Genomic DNA, 16444 nt, shown 5'->3' with positions numbered 1-16444 from the left:
CCTTGGTGTACCGCAGGGTATGTGCCACTGCCCCTGCATGTGTCCCAGACAACCCTACTATCAACAGCCATCAGTCCACAAACACATCTGAGCTGCATTGTGTGCTTCAACACCAATATTCGTCTAAGCTCACCCTCAGTGCTGTGACTAAGCCTGCATGTGCAACTCGCCTGGTGCAAGCTTTGCTGTGTCGTGGCCCCCTGTGATGCTCACCTTGCCTGGAGTTCCTTGGAACATGTCAGCAGTTCTAGGATGTGGGTCTGCAATCACTGTGGCTCTGCTCGTGCACACATGTGCATGTGGGCACCAACAAACGGGTCAGGAATTCCGTCGTCCAATGGGCCATGTCTGCTGGCAAAGGTGCTCTGGTGCCTCATCCCCCTGCAGAAAGTGCATGAAACAAATGATTAATGCATCAAAGTGATCTGTGTGTGTCTCATCAGGCATCTCATTACTTGACCATGTCAGAGAGTCACATCACAAATCACACCATCAGTCCGTCTTTGACTTCCAAAGTGTGGAACACTATCTACAGCATGAATTGCAACAGGCACGTGTACAGGAAAGATATGAGACATAATACACAATGCATAGCAATAAATGTCCACATTAATCATGACACACCCCATCTAGCAAAAGCTGAACAGTGGACAATTACACCTAAATCATCCCCACTGGGGGTGTCAACACAAGTCACAAAGCACCAGACATGCCACAGATATGACAGTCCAAAGCCCTTGTGTAAAATTCTGTAACACCGAACCATCCTTGCGAGCCCACGGATAAGGGAGGCAGGAGTGGCATATGTGAGTCAAGGAACCCAAGCAGCAAACACATACACAAGACAACCATGAAGGGCCCAGCTGGAACAGACAGTGGATGCCTTCAAAAACCACAAGGCACCGCACTGTCACATGAAAGCACAATAGACTACAAATTTTAAACTAACTCAACTATTAACTAATTACACTAACTATGGAAAACCTACATTACCTATTTAAACTAACTATCAAACAGAAACTTAACTAACTAAACTAAAAGAAAAATCAAAAATGGCCACATACGACCCGGGGGGAGGGGAGGCACCCAGGAGGGGGGAGGTACAGGGTGCTGCTCAACATCCACATGCGATGATGCTGAGCCAAAAAAAAATACCTCCATGGGCTCAACGCCTGCACAGCACGACCTATGTGGGAGATAGATGGTCGTCCGAGTCTGGCTCATCCTGGAAAGGAGGACGTGGCACAGTAGCCTGGCCACGCCTAGCCGCAGCTTGCCCCTCGTCGGCAGCAAGTCTGCCGGACAGGTGAGCCTGGTTCTGTGTGGCGATGTTACATAGGTCTGCATGCAGAACCTCACGTGATACACGTGCTTCCTCTTGCAAGGTAGCACGTGTAACACGGAGTTCCTCCTGCAAGGCCTGGCTGGACAACCGCTGCACCTCCCGGCAAGCCTGTAGCTCAGTCGAGATGGTGCGCTCAAGCTGTGCAAACCTCTCCTCTGCCTGCTGCCTCTGGGACATCATAAGGACACCCAGAGTGGATCTGAGGGAGGCATACTCCTCCCTCAGGGCATCCATGTGCGCCTCTGCGTGAGCAGCAATTGCTTGACGCAGAGACGACATTTCAGCCTGGCGTGCCCTGTCTGAGGCCGCCATGCCCAGCCTGAGCGAGCGGGCCGTGGACCGTGCCGCCTGCTGCTGGAGAAGCACCTGCCTAGCAGGGGGGAGCACAGATCGGGCCACACGCTCCATGCTGTCAGCGATGTTCTCCATTGCTGCCCCCTGCCGTTCGGAATTGGCAGTCATGTCTTGCTCCCACTCAGTATACAGCGGTTGCGCGTGGCGACCGCGTTGCCGGGCTTGACCCCTGCGGGACCCAAGGACCAGAGGTCCTCGCTGTGTTGGCACCGCCTGCGGCTGCACGACTACATGCCCCCGTCGACGTGATGTCCCAGGCACATCAGTGACTGGTGTGGAGGGTGACCCTGCGTCCCGATCCACCACGGGCGGAGGAACCAAGACTGTCTGATCCCTCAGTGCAGGTGTCGCAGACAGAGGAGTGTCCACATCAGAATCACTCACCCCTGACACATGGACTTGATGCTCATCCAACTCAACATGGACGTCAGAGTCGTCATCAAGGCTGGACTCATAGGCAGCCAGAGACAGGATGGACTGCAGCACTTGGGGGTTTTCGTGGCCTACCACCCCACGACCCCCACTAGTGCCGGGTTGATGTGGTCTTACCAACCCTGTGTCTGGCATGACAACACCATCCTCTGCATCCATTGCGTCATCACCTGAAAAATAGAGAGGAAAAGGTCACTACACATGTCAGAAGCACACAACACACACACACACCGACAGCAAAGGCATCCGGCAGACATGTGACACACAACATATGACCTGGCATGCATGCTGGGTCTACTTTGAATAGCCACTGTGATCAGACCTGTTGAAAGGTGGCAGTTTGCATGGAAGTGGGTCTATGCAGTGCTGAAAATGTGTACGCCACTCACTACCTACATGTACAAGCACTCCATGGTGTGTGCCAGGAAATGTGAAGGCAGTGCAATGTCAAATTCAGACATCACGTGCATTGTGTATTCAATGTGTACCATGTCTAGCAGCCAAGCACCCCTCCACCCCAGTACCAAAGCAGGGATGCCTAGCATGGTATCAAAAGGCTGCCCATACACCTGTGTATTGACAAGCAGTGTTGACTGGCATCAACAGCTTAATGTGAATCAAATTACAACACTGCTAATGATGCTGGGACAGTGGGCAGGACACATGATGGAAGATCCGGAGGCCAGCCACGTGTGAAGAAGACACGACAAGAGTTGGACAGAGTCATTGGCCATTGAACAGGCTGAGGCCTGTGAGCCACACAGATTGTCATTGCCTAAACATGTGTGCAACGCAGGACTGAGCCACAGTTGACATGGGGAGGCCGATAATATGGCAGGCAATGTATGTAACCAAGGACTCATATTACAGTGATCATCCAGTCAAGGACACATAGGGGCATGCGTGCAATGCACATGGAGCATGAATGGGCACTCATGTCCCTGCGGGACATCTGACCCATGCACAGTACAAGTGGGATACCCTGCATCGAGTACTAAGGCTGTACCACACGGCATATGTCTGGCAGTTTCTAAGCTGGAAGTTAGCATCTACACAGGACACATGAACAAGAAACTACACATTGGCAAGAATGTAGCAGACCAGTGCAAAGGTGGAACTGGGGTGCAGAGTGGCGGAGGAGGGGCAAGGGAGCATGCCCACATGGAGTCCCGCATGCAGGCAGAGGAGACATGCATGACGGGAGCATTGCATTACTTACACATCAGAACCATGTACACGTCACATGTAGCAGCAATCATGCACAACACATCCCACAAGTGAAACACACACGTCCTCAACAACTACGCATCAACACTCACTGGACTGGGCATCAAAGTCCAGCATCTCTCCCACACCTTCGACCAATTCTGGTGGTATGAACTCCGCAACGAGAGCCTCATGCGGAGTGAGTTCTTCCTCCTCTGGTGCAGGCCCACCGCCAGTCACCAGAGTCAAGTTGTAATTTGAGGCACGCTTAGCCTTAGTGCTGCGCTTGATGTCATTCCAGCGCTTTTTGCACTCCTGCGCCGTGCGCACCTCATGGCCGAATGAACTGACATGTTCCGCAACATGCTTCCAGTGGGTGTCACGTTGGGCAGCCGTAGTCTGACTATTGGCACCCACTAGCATGTCACGGCTGTGTCCCCGCACGTAGTCCACGAGGAAGTCCAGTTCCTGCTTACAGAAAGGCTTCTTCCTCGACGTGCAGGAGGTCGTGGCTGTGTGTGGGGTCCCAGCCTGTGCTGCAGGTGCAACCTTCCTCCTCTTGGACTGTGGCGCAGACCCTGGCTGGCTAATGCCGCCCTGACCAGTATGGCCAGTGGGTTCGGTGGATTGAGCCGAGGGAGTGGCAGGTGGAGGGATGACCAAAGGCCTGACTTGTGTCAGTGGCAGCTGGGTGCCCACTAATGGACCCTGCGCAGCAACATCAGCTGTGGCAGGGTCATTGACCGCAACGGTCCTGGTTGGCAGACTCACAACCGGGGTGCTGTTGGGTGCATCTGCCCCTGCACTTGCCAACACCCGGCTGTTCGGGGCAGCAGATGACATGACTGCCCCAGGGACACGTGTCTTGGTCTGAGCAGCCCGGCGTGCCCCTATGGTTTCCCCCCTGGCCTGTTGGAGATCTACCAAGGGCTCTTCAAGTGCCAACGCAGCCTGCGCTGGCAGACCCTGAGCCTGGGTGGCGGTGTCCACAGCTGCACCTGCAGCTACCGCTACCCTTGGGCCCGTGGCAGTCGATGGAACGGACTGCTGGGTCATACGGGTGCCAGTGCCAGATGCAGGAGCTGCATCCCCCGGAACCACAGGGGGTGGTGGCATGGCTGCACCAACACATGGCACAACATTGTGCTCAAGTGGCGCACCCCTGCCTCTTCCCCCTCTGTGGCTGCCCTGGACACCCTGGAGTCCCCCTACTCCCTGGTCACCACGGCCACGTCCCCGACCACGCCTGCCACGAGGAGTACGCCCAGCTGAGGCGCCCCTCACCTTTGGTGGCCTCCCAACCATGGCACAGATGTAATAGTGCTGGCACAGATGGAGTGGTGCCAATGGGAGGTGTACACCACAATTGACCTGGGCAATTGGGGTGAAGGGGGTGGGAAGCAAGATGTTAACAGCCCCCCTGCACCTGCAAGGCTGTATGTGACCCCGGTGATGTGGTGACGGGTCACGCAACGCTCAAGCACCCCAAAACTGCAGTAAAACCGTGCACGCAACCCTGCAGCCTACGTGCGTGGATTTTACCTCCCGCAGTACGCGGTGGCACCCAGTAACACGAATAACGCGTACGCGTGGGACACGCAGGCTACAATGACATCGAAAATGGGTGCAATACACAGGGGCACCCGCAGTGGGAAAAGGAGCGTTTGCGACTCAACGTCTGACTAGCGCGATGCAGAAAAACACGCGTAGCCAATACCCCTGCCAAAAGAAGAGATATGTCCTTGAGAGCTGTGAAGTAGATGGCGCGCGAAATAACTGGAAGCAGCAACACACGTCGGTCTCCACGGAAGGCACGTACAGCGAACTGCTGGGCCCGCTCACCTTTAACCCGTGCTGAGGGAAACGCACGCGCGCGTCACGTCACATGCGGACGTGCAGTTTTTCATGCACGATTACGCGCATTACACGCGGACGTGCAGTTTTTCACGCGCGATTACGCGCATTACACGCGGACGTGCAGTTTTTCAAGCGCGATTACGCGCATTACACGCGGACGTGCAGTTTTCCACACGCGATTAGCCTGGGTACGTGTGTTTCCGGGTGCGCGGGTAGTTCCACACGCGATTAGCCTGGGTATGTGTGTTTCCGGGTGCGCGGGTAGTTCCACACGCGATTAGCCTGGGTACGTGTGTTTCCGGGTGCGCGGGTAGTTCCACACGCGATTAGCCTGGGTACGTGTGTTCCGGGTGCGCGGGTAGTTCCACACGTGATTAGCCTGGATACGTGTGTTTCCGGGTGCGCGGGTAGTTCCACACGCGATTAGCCTGGGTACGTGTGTTCCGGGGTGGCGTGAACTTTCACACGCGATTGGTTGAAATCCACGTGTGTTCTGTCATCACGTGCAATGAGGGATACACCCTCGCACGACACGTCACAGACGCGCTCACGCGCTGAGGGCCTTTGGTCCAATGAAAATGCGTATGCGTGCAGACGCGCTTACGCGCTAAGGGCCTTTCCTCGAATTACACGCTGACGTGCAGATTTTTCACGTGCCAAATCACTCCGTATCAAGCTGGCCACGCGAATACACACGGAAGACCACGCTCCTGCCCAGAAGGCCGAATCACTGCCCCCCAGTGCCCCGAGCAGCCTCCCACGTGCCATCTGCTGCTGCCTGCCTGCCTGCCTGCCTGCTGCCACCGTGCCCTGCCATTTGGTGCCTGCACATCAGCCATCTGCAGGGGTCCAGTTGCTGTGTCAAACCCTGGTGGAACAGTAGACTCCCGACTGGGATACCATCGCTCCACAGCCCAGCCCCAGGACCCAGTTGCCCACCCACGCCTGCCTCGGGGGTCGCCATGTCGGGGCAAGCACCATCTGAGACCAGTGGCGACCCCCAGCCAGAGAGGCAGAGGGCCACCAGCTTCAGTGAGAAGGAAGTTGGTGTCCTGGTGGAGCATGTCCTGGGGCATTATGATGCCCTCTTCGGAAGACCACGCGCCAACAAGGAAGGACGGGAGAGGATCTGGGACGATGTAGTGGTTGCCATCAATGCGGAGGGGATGGCAACCCGCGACATCAAGCACATCAAGAAGCGCTGGGAGGACTTGAGGTCCAGGACCCTCAATAAGGCCCGGCGCCTCGCGGAGGGGGGCCGGGCACGCCTGAGTGACATCCAGATGAGGGTCCTGGAACGCGTAGACCCAGCGCTCCACGCCCAGATCCTTTGGAGGCAGACCCATCTGGAGTTGGCCGGTAAGTGGCCAAGCATTACTGTGTGAGACAGGGCATGTTGCAGTGTGCTGGTTGTCTGATACCTGCCTGTATGTGTGACATAGGCCATGTACGTATGTGTGTGTGCAGGGACATCATGGTCAGGCATGTGAGTACAGTGATGTGTGAACCACATGGTTGGTGCATGTGTTCTATTGCAACATGGGGGGCTCTGTGCGGAATGGACACATGGAAGCATGGCAGTCTCTGTTCCTGGACATGGGTGGGGGTGAGGGATGGGTGCTGGTCCCATGTACACGTATGGTGTCCATGTGTGTGTGTCTGACCTGCGTGTCTGTGACTTGTAACTGCCATGGATGCATGACACATGTCTGTGACAATGTTCAGATTCACTGATGCAGCCTAGTCATCCTTGTATCCACTGCGTCTGTGGTGTACGAGGCCAGATGGATGGAACTACGGTGAGGTGTGTGCATGTGATGGCAAGACCCATGATGCATGTGAGTTTAAAACCAACATTGTATGAATCATGAGTCCCTTGGTCATGTATGCCAATGTCCATGGCATGCGCCATGCCTGTTACTGTATGTGTTTTGCCTGCACTGACCCATGTGTTGTGGAGGGACATGATGGAAGTGATGTATGACAGTGCCACTCATCTGCTGTTGCTTCCTGTCTAGGGGACCATTGTACAGTACCCTGATGCTTGTGTTCTATGTCTCCCTCTACACAGTGGCAAGTGAAGAAGAGGACGGAGAAGGCGCTGTGGAGCAGAGCGGCGGGGATGCCACCACGGCTGCAGCGGAAGGGGTGGGTGAGCCCCCACAGGGGCTTGCACCAGCGGAAGACGGCGTGGAGACATCCAGGTTGGTGGTTTCCACAGAGGGGGAGGAGGCCGCTACTGAGCCACACATGGGGCCTGGTGGGGGCATCCCCGCTGGTGCAAGTGGTGCAGACCAGGGCCAGGGGCAGGAGGCAGCACAGGTCGCCGTGGAGGTGCCTTTGCATGTCACTGTCCCTGACACTGTGACTGCACCACCATGCACCAGCAGGGATGCCCCATCCCAGGCCCGTCCGCAGGTAGGGGAGATGTCCATGTCATCTGACACTCCTCTACCTGCGGACGAGGGGACCCCTGGCCGTGTGGAGAGGGTCCTGATTGGTGTCGCGTTGCGCACGGCTGGCATTCGTGATGAGGTGCATGCTTCCCGGGAGGAGCATGCACATCATCATGAAGAGCACCGTGCGTACGTGAACCATTTGGGAGCCGCCATGGTCGGGGGTTTCCTACATGTGTGTGGCCTTCTGGCGACCCTCTCCTCCTCTGTGGTGGCTATGCGCCAGTCGTGCTCCATGCCGTCTTCCGGCCCAGATGCCACCAGGGCCCCCTGTGGACCTGCCCCGACCAACGCAGCCAGCTCGGTGGGGACCCCATCCCTGCCACAGTCGGGAGTCGAAGGTCCAGCAGGGGTGGACACACCAGCAACTGTCCCCCTGCAGATGGAGGATGTGCCGGCATCATCTGGCAGGGCACGTGCACGACGGCATCGGTGGATTCCATCAGCCTGGATGCCGTCGTGCTGGCAGAGGCAGTGGCGTCGGAGGCAGCAGCAGGCTCGACGTGGGAGGCATCATGGCTCGGGGCCATCAAGATCAGAGGGGCAGGCATCGGCCGGAGGGCAGGAGAACCCTGGGATGGCAGTGTCTTCCGTGTGGGAGCAGTTGGTCCAGCGGATAGGTGCGGAGCGGCAGCGGGCGGAAGAGGAGCGGCTCACCATGGTCAGGGCGGAGTTCTCCATGCGTCGGGCGTTGAGGCGGGCTGAGTGCCTCGAGGAAGCTCGCAGGGAGTTTGAGGTGGACACGGGGTTGTCCCTGCGAGACCTCGGGGCCAGGACAGAGTCCCGCCTCCGGGACATCGACATGGAGTTTGAGGATGCCCTGGCCGGCAACATCACAGAGTGAGCCGCAGGACTTGCCCGCTGCCATTGTATATAGTTCTTTAGTTAGTTAGTGTTAGGTTTCCTTTATTTTTAAAGTTTTTTTTGGACCGCTCGGACAATGGCCACTTTTCTGTATATATTTTTATTATTAGTTAGTAGTAGTAGGTTTAATTTATGGTGTTGGGCTCATGGACCCTGGGATATTCTTGTACATAGTTTGATGTTTGGAAAACATTTGTTGGATTTATATTTGTGTTCACCATGAGGCAATGGTTTTTCCTTATTTTTCCCCCCATTATTTTGCTTTGGACTACATTAGTTTTTGGATTCCTTTGTTTTTTAATTTTTTCTATTAGTTCTCGGACATGGACCATTTGTTTTGTCATCCCCATTGTTGTGTGTTTTATTTCTTTACTTCATTTTCATCTTTAATACATATATTTATTACTTACATTTGTGGTATTTTCTCATTGGTTTCATGCATGTCATGATATGGGTTTTGACATTCACTTGCACCCATTGTGTATGTGTGTGTGAGGGACATGTGTTCATTTACATACTTGCCATTGGGGTTGTATCATGTAATTGCATCTACTATGTGGGTGGATGCAATCCTTGGCTGGGTGTTTGTGCTGGGTATGCTGCCCATTACTTCCATGATTGCGTTTCGTCAGGACCTGGGGGCAGGGGGACATAAGTGGGGGCCTGCTGGGGGGTGGGGGTGCAAGGGGACATGGTTGGGGGCCTGCTGGAAGGTGCCCCACAGTGCTGGCGGGTGGGGGTGCAAGGGGACATGAGTGGGACATGGTTGGGGGCCTGCTGGCAGGTGCCCCACAGTGCTGGGGGGTGGGGGTGCAAGGGGACATGAGTGGGGGCCTGCTGGGGGGTGGGGGTGCAAGGGGACATGGTTGGGGGCCTGCTGGCAGGTGCCCCACAGTGCTGGGGGGTGGGGGTGCAAGGGGACATGAGTGGGACATGGTTGGGGGCCTGCTGGCAGGTGCCCCACAGTGCTGGGGGGTGGGGGTGCAGGGGGTGGGGGTGCAAGGGGACATGAGTGGGGGCCTGCTGGGGGTGCAAGGGGACATGAGTGGGACATGGTTGGGGGCCTGCTGGCAGGTGCCCCACAGTGCTGGGGGGTGGGGGTGCAGGGGGACATGAGTGGGGGCCTGCAGGGGGGTGGGGGTGCAAGGGGACATGAGTGGGACATGGTTGGGGGCCTGCTGGCAGGTTCCCCACAGTGCTGCGGGGTGGGGATGCAGGGGGACATGAGTGGGGGCCTGCAGGGGGGTGGGGGTGCAAGGGGACATGAGTGGGGGCCTGCTGGGGGGTGGGGGTGCAAGGGGACATGGTTGGGGGCCTGCTGGCAGGTGCCCCACAGTGCTGGGGGGTGGGGGTGCAAGGGGACATGAGTGGGACATGGTTGGGGGCCTGCTGGCAGGTGCCCCACAGTGCTGGGGGGTGGGGGTGCAAGGGGACATGTGGCTTGGCTGGGGGGCATGCCCATGGTGGATGGGCTGCCTGCGGGACATGACCAGGGGTGCAGGGTAGTCCCCTGTGGTGTGGGCTGCCTGCAGAGGTCGTGGAGGGGGTAGAGGGGAGACCTGGGAGGACCCACACTGGCAATTCACCTCTTCAACTTCCCGCACACCCACGTAATACACTGCCCCACTCGCACAGGCCCAATCGCGTGTAGGATTTCTCGTGCACCCCTGTAATACACGTACCCAGGCCAATCGCGTGTAGATTTTCTCGCGCACCCCTGAAATCCACGTACCCAGGCCAATCGCGTGTAGATTTTCTCGCGCACCCCTGTAATACATGTACCCAGGCCAATCACGTGTAGCATTTCTCGCGCACCCCTGAAATCCACGTACCCAGGCCAATCGCGTGTAGATTTTCTCGCGCACCCCTGTAATACACGTACCCAGGCCAATCACGTGTAGAATTTCTCGCGCACCCCTGAAATCCACGTACCCCGCTCAATCGCGTATTTAACTTCCCGCGCGCCACTTTTTTGATGCGCTGGGACTCTACCGCCTGCCTTCGTGTGGCGGCCGTGTTTCAGCTTGTGCGTGTCTTTGGCTGTGCGTGGCTTTGCCCTATTCGATTCCATGAATACGTGTGGTTCGAGTGCGTGTGGGCGTTCCGTCTGCTTCCCTGCAGTACATCCCCAGTTACGCCCTTATTTTCGCGTGTTGTTCCCCATTCCGCGCGTTACGCCCCATGTCCCGCCCACTTTCTGGTGTGTGCGCTGAGGTTGTGCGCTTTCACTGTGCGCGTCGCGCACGCCTTTCGCGATGTTGCAGTGACTTGTGCGCCATGCACGGGTTTGGCGCACATCCCGCGGTGAACACGCGCAGGGACTTCCATGAATCGCACACGTGCGCGTGCGCCTGTTTTTTTCCGCTTGCGCATGCTTGCGCATGCTTGCGCGAAGATTTTCGGCGCACGTTTGTTCCATGAATCGGCCCCTAAATAACAGCCAAAGCAGTCGCGCGTCCCTGCGGTTCCTAGCAATTTTAGCTGCCACTCAATACGAAATGTTGAATACATTATTAGCACAGTGATTGGTGGTGGTCAAGCACTTCGTCATGTGACAGTGATTGGTGGTGGTCAAGCACTTCGTCATGTGACAGTGATTGGTGGTGCTTAAGTACTTCGTCATGTGAAAGGGCAACTTTTAGTTTCACGTGGATCACGTTGAGAGCTGCAATGCACCCCATGGCCCCATTTAGTTTAAATCAATTGTGTGTAATGTGTGAAGCAAAGATATTCTAGCATATTGGCATATATTTTTTTATGACAGTGAATCTAGCAAGGGTCCGCGTGATCTTCAGACGATGCCGCCATGCCGTAGGCGGCACCACGTTGCCACCCACGGTGACACTGGTCCACCGACCGAGCCACGGATGGATATTATCCCAGGAAACCTGTTGTCTTGATTCTGGTTCTATTAGTCTGTCTGTGTTGGGTGAAGTTACTTGAGGTTGTTTTTTTAATATGTATCTATGTATTTGTTTTATTTATTTGTTTTTAGTTTCAATAGAACTTTTACAAACTATCAAATCCAGGATTAATCCAATCACGTATTCACAGGTTGTTACACATTATTAAAACACTAAGCACTCCTAAATAACATCAACATATAAATCAATAGAGCAGTCAATCTAATTACACATATGCGGACTGCAGAATGCAGCCGGGCGGTTAGGAATTTGCAGGGCCTTACATGGGAGCATTGCAATAGGCTACTCAAGCCGACAAACCACCGACGAGCAGATCTGTATCCAGACCGTACGACGTCCTTTCATCGACTTCCGTGTGCACTAATGCTCATCGAATTTTTTAGGGGGGCGGGGCAAAGGGGAGATAAGGGTTTGGGGGGTTAGGGAATAGGTAAAATAGGTGGCGGAAGGTGAGTTTAGGGGGACCACCCGCCCCGAATATTTTTTTTAATTTGATGAACATTTCCACGTTGAAATGCCAGGCTTTGAAAATTCCAGCCATGAAATCACATGGAACCATCCAGACATATGTCTACTATCTCTAATTGCCCATGGGTGCTCGAATACATGGGTGCTCAAATACATGGGTGCTCAAATACATGGGTGCTTGAATACATGGGTGCTCGAATACATGGGTGCTTGAATACATGGGTGCTTCAATACATGGGTGCTCGAATACATGGGTACTTGAATACATGGGTGCTCGAATTCATGGGTGCTCAAATACATGGGTGCTCAAATACATGGGTGCTCGAATACATGGGTGCTTGAATACATGGGTGCTTGAATACATGGGTGCTTGAATACATGGGTGCTCGAATACATGGGTACTTGAATACATGGGTGCTTGAATACATGAGTGCTCGAATACATGGGTGCTCAAATACATGGGTGTTCGAATATATGGGTGCTCGAATACATGGGTGATTTAATACATGGGTGCTCAAATACATGGGTGCTCAAATACATGGGTGCTCGAATACATGGGTGCTCGAATACATGGGTGCTTGAATACATGGGTGCGCAAATACATGGGTGCGCAAATACATGGGTGCTCGAATACATGGGTGCTTGAATACATGGATGCGTGAATACATGGGTAATTGAATACATGGTGCTTGAATACATGGGTGCTTGAATACATGGGTGCTTGAATACATGGGTACTTGAATACATGGGTGCTTGAATACATGGGTACTTGAATACAGGGGTGCTTGAATACATGGCTAATTGAATACATGGGCGCTTGAATACATGGGTGCTTGAATACATGGGTGCTTGAATACATGGGTGCGTGAATACATGGGTAATTGAATACATGGTGCTTGAATACATGGGTGCTTGAATACATGGGTGCGTAAATACATGGGTAATTGAATACATGGTGCTTGAATACATGGGTGCTTGAATAAATGGGTACTTGAATACATGGGTGCTTGAATACATGGGTGCTTGAATACATGGGTACTTGAATACATGGGTGCTTGAATACATGGGTACTTGAATACAGGGGTGCTTGAATACATGGCTAATTGAATACATGGGCGCTTGAATACATGGGTGCTTGAATACATGGGTGCTTGAATACATGGGTGCGTGAATACATGGGTAATTGAATACATGGTGCTTGAATACATGGGTGCTTGAATACATGGGTGCGTGAATACATGGGTAATTGAATACATGGTGCTTGAATACATGGGTGCTTGAATAAATGGGTACTTGAATACATGGGTGCTTGAATACATGGGCGCTTGAATACATAAATACATCATTACAGGGCCATGCCCAGTGGTCGAGAATTTTTTCATTGAATGATTAATAAAAAAAACTGAGATTAAGTGATTAAGACCAGGTCCACTCAATCCTAACTATTTGTTTTATTTTATTTATATTCCAGCAAATTTAATTGGGTTCAGGGTCTATATGCCGGGAAGCAAATGCCGAGTTTGCGGAATCTGCCCTTGAAGGCTGTCCTCTTAATGTTGGTCTTGTGTTGCTGCCCTCTCCTCCTGTTCACTTTCGGGGTCCCTCCGTGCCCTCTGTCAGCTGCAGAGCCCCGCTGTCACCCTCCCCTGCTCCCACCCCTTACCTGCTGCGGCTCCTCAATGCTCCCTACCGCCGTGTGCAGCCGCTTGTCCGGAAGCCTACTTCTGTACGTGACCTTTGGGGCGTCGGACTTCTAGCCTTGCAGCTATCCCCGAATCAATATTTTCCTTGTGTACTGTTCACAAGACATGCTCTCTTAGCAGCTAATTATAGACGGTGGCAGCGTCCTTCCGAACCTTCACCCATGGGCAATGTGTTCATTTAACTGATACAAGCCTCTCTCTATCCCCCTTCGCCTCTGCGGACCACCCCCTCTCTCGCGGAATTAACCAGCTTATTAGTTCCTATGTGGGTATTACTGGGATCAAAATGACTACACTGCTTCAAATGGTGCCGGGCCTCCTTGAAATGTCTTCAGTTTGTCTGCGATTACAATTGCTCTGGCTAGTATTATGTGGACATTGCATCAGTAAACTACCAAATCCTCTATAATTCGTATCTTTAAATTTTCTCCATGTTAATGTCATTAAATATGCAAAATAGGTTGCATTCGCTGTCATTTGGAAAATTGTGCATTGTCTCTAAAATATTTGCAAATCAGGCCTGAAGGTGAGTGGGAACGCCCTGACTTCATTTTACATAACCTTAATTTGTAGTGTGCTTCAGCCCACCAACGCTTGCATTTCACTTTCTAAAATGGCGGACACCGTCCCTTCTCTTTCCAATTGGCCCGGGCTCAGCACATATTTCCCAGGCAACATTGTTCAGTGTCTGACTGCTTCTGCTCGAGGAATACAAACACTTCTAATGAAACATCCAGAGGTTACCCCAGCGATGGCATAGATGAAAACGGATACAAAGGCAAGGCTGGGCTCCAGAACCTCAAGCACTTTTCAATTTTGTTTTTGCAGGCAATCGGTCAACCGTAGCCGCAATCTTTTCACCTGCAAATCTATTTTCCGTGTAGTATTTATTCCTGCAGGCGAGGATCTGCTCCCACCTGACCTGCCCTGGGTGATTTAAAATCTAAAGGTGTGCGAGTCACGCGGCCAACAAGGGACAGCAAACAAATGTATTCAACTCCTTCACCAGGAAACACATTTCCTGGAAAACATCATCTTAGCACTTAATAGTGTTTTTTTTTCTTTCTAATCTTTCGTGTTTCCGTTCAAAACTCCATTAGTAAGTCTTGTGGGCACTTATGAGGGTAACCTCAGTATTGTAGTAAACGCCCTCGCCCGGAAAGATGCCTTAAGTGGCGGAAGAGCCGAGAACGTTATAATGTCAGCTGGCTCATGATCACTGCATTTTTAATCCCTTTTTTGAAGGGCATTTGAAGAATGAACACAGCAAATGTCATCACCCCTGGGCACTTGAACCTGACAGGGCTATCAGTGGTGGAAGTGGAAACAAGGAAGTAGGTGTACTCTGGCTACATCCAAAAAGGAGAGAGTGGGATGGTCGGACAGGTGGTCGGGGGTGAGGGGAATTTGTGGGTGTCGAGTGGGGTTGGGGGTGGGGTGGGATGACCAGGATCACAAACTGTGGCTCAAATAGTTGGATTTCAAGGGCTACAGTAATACTGTCTGATTGAGTTTACTTACCAAAAACACAAATTGCATAGTAAAGTCACAAGACAACAGGTACATCTTTATAGCAACATGTCAAGCCAAAATAATATAATTATGCTTTAAGGTTCGCATCCTGAATGGTAAACTAGAAGTTCCAGAATGCAAACCTGAATAATCTAGTTAACCCCACTGGACTTTCAATGATTTAAGCCATGTAATAAACGAAGTTGTGTAATAAACAAAGATAGACGTGCAGATTTATTGTCACAAACTTCCAGCCCGTTGTTATTCATGATGTTGAAAACATTTGCTTAGTGACTTCAAGCAACTTTATTTATTTTTTGCATGCCAAGATAGTAGTCATCATGGATATAAACGCATCTTTAAATGGGTGCTTTGTGTTGCTCACTTTATCGCATATTTGCAAGGTAACTGGTACTTTGCGAGCTCTTTGAGTTGGAAATGTTCCATCCTGCATTTGAAAGGCTCTGCCACTGATAAAAGAAATGTGTTTGCAACTCCGGTACTCAACTCCGTGCTGGACGATCTAACCCGCATAGTCGATCAGAGCGGGGTGGGAGCTCTTCTCCTATTGGACCTGTCGGCAACCTTCGACACTGTGGATCATTCCACTCTGATCTCTCGATTGTCAATCGCTGGCCTGGGGGGCCAACTGTTGAGCTTGTTGGCTGCCGTCCTTACTGATGGATCCCAATCTGTCTTTCTGCCTCCTTTTTGTTCAAAATCTATGCCACTGTTCTGCGGAGTCCCACAGGGATCCCCTTTGTCGCCGATCCTGTTCAACATTTATATTCGTCTCCTTCTTCTTATCTTGTCACATGGCTTTTGCTTTTACTCCAGCGCGGACGACACACAGATCCTGGTTCACCTGGATCTTTCTCGCCCTGAAACTGTGTACCGGTTTAGGAGCTGCTTCGAGGATCTTGGTGCTTGGATAGCAAATCATTTGCTTAAACTTAATGGCAGCAAGATTGAGGTTCTTGTGGTTGGTACAACTAGTCCACTCTCCTTTTGGACTCCAGATTTCTGGCCTGTTTCTCTCGGCCCGTTTCCTCTTCCATCTCCGTTGGTTAAAAAACTGGGGTGAAGCTTTCATCCTCCCTGTCTATGGCAGAGCAGGTGAGTGCAGTTTGCAAATCCAGCCACTTCAAACTGCGCATCCTGCCGAAGGTCCTTCCTTTTATTCCCTGTCACTTCCATACCCCTGTGGGAGCAGCACTTGTTCTTAGTACAGCTGACTATTGCAACTCGATGTTCTATGGACAACCTCGCTCCTTGATAAATAGCATCCAGATGCTTCAGAATGCTGTGGCCAGAGCAATCTTG

This window comes from Ambystoma mexicanum, chromosome 9 (assembly GCF_040938575.1).
Source record: "Ambystoma mexicanum isolate Mex_15411 chromosome 9, UKY_AmexF1_1, whole genome shotgun sequence".
Classification (NCBI taxonomy): domain Eukaryota; kingdom Metazoa; phylum Chordata; class Amphibia; order Caudata; family Ambystomatidae; genus Ambystoma; species Ambystoma mexicanum.
Note: the sequence above shows the minus strand (reverse complement) of the source record.